The following is a 1,406-nucleotide window of genomic DNA, read 5'->3' as shown; positions in this document are numbered from 1 at the left end:
AAATGTAAGTTTAGATAAAACATAATAGTTATTAGTTGTTAAACGTAACCATATCATATTATATAAAAAATGTCGTTTTACTTGTTGTCTGAAGTATTTATTTAGTACAACTGAAAAAAATCTAATTATATTGATTTATGCAGATAATATAAGAATTAATTTGATTATAACTAATTAGAAACATGTTGAATAGTTTGTGTCTTATCACAAAAGTTATGTTTTATATTTTTGTTATTTAGTCTGAACCCACTTGATCAATATGTAGAAAGAATTTTATGCATTTTTACCATTCTTTTGATGATTTTGACATTCATAAAAGCACATATACCATTCCAGGAATAAACTATGACATTTTACCATCGTAAGAAACACATTATTTTATTACATATGAAATTTATATTATGTCTAAATTTACAATATTTTAATCACAATGTTTGTTTTTCTAGTTCAATACCTAGAACTATAAGTGTACGAAACTTTAGTGCTATGTTAAATGGTAATAGGTAAGATATTAATAATTATTAACTATTAGATAAAGACTATTTAACATAATTTTACAATAGTTGTACATTGACATTTCAAGATAAAAAACGTGTCATAAAATTTTTGTAAATATATATAAAACATTTTTAATAATGATAAAGCAATTCACAAATGATTCCAAGTCTGTTAACATAAGACTCAAAATTCATCGATAATTTTGTTGGTATATTGCAGCATACTATGAACAACCAACTAAACATAACAATATTATTATACTATTTGCTCAAATGCATTATGTTACACCAATAGTCCCTATAATTATAAATATTATGTGTTTGAATATTGTATTGTATATAAAAAAAATATTTTTATCTTAAAATATCTGAATTTTTATGTTTTGTCTAGAGAGTTCAGTGGAATGAACACTTTACTTCTAAATAATGGCCATCCTGGACAAAGTGGACACCAATAATTGGTAAGTACCTTCTTATTATAATTTTGTTAAGAGAACTCCATTCCCCATTATGTGTTTGCTCTTTGTTATAAATGTACAACATAGCAAAATGTACGTTCCAAATAATACATTTAATCAATTATTTTAAAACTTATAGTGGATTTAGGTACCTATTATACAATTTAATAGTAAGATTGTCTAGAGCATCTCTGAGACTTTTATTGATATTATAGTTTTGAATTTTGTTTTAAAATGCTCATAATTTTTAATTGAAAAGTCAATGATTAAAAAGCCTCTATAGTTTCCTGCATATTACCTTTAAATTTGAATAATATAGTGTTTTAGATTCTGATGTGTGTGTGTTTCTGTTTATATAGGATTAAAATATTCCTAATTAATATAACTATTATTTTTTTTTTTCTAGATATGAACCAGAGGAAGAAATCTACCGCTGTTCCATGCGTCGATA

Source organism: Metopolophium dirhodum, chromosome 1 (genome assembly GCF_019925205.1).
Source record: "Metopolophium dirhodum isolate CAU chromosome 1, ASM1992520v1, whole genome shotgun sequence".
NCBI classification, from domain to species: domain Eukaryota; kingdom Metazoa; phylum Arthropoda; class Insecta; order Hemiptera; family Aphididae; genus Metopolophium; species Metopolophium dirhodum.
The sequence above is the reverse complement of the archived record's forward strand: the minus strand, read 5'-3'. Positions refer to the sequence as shown.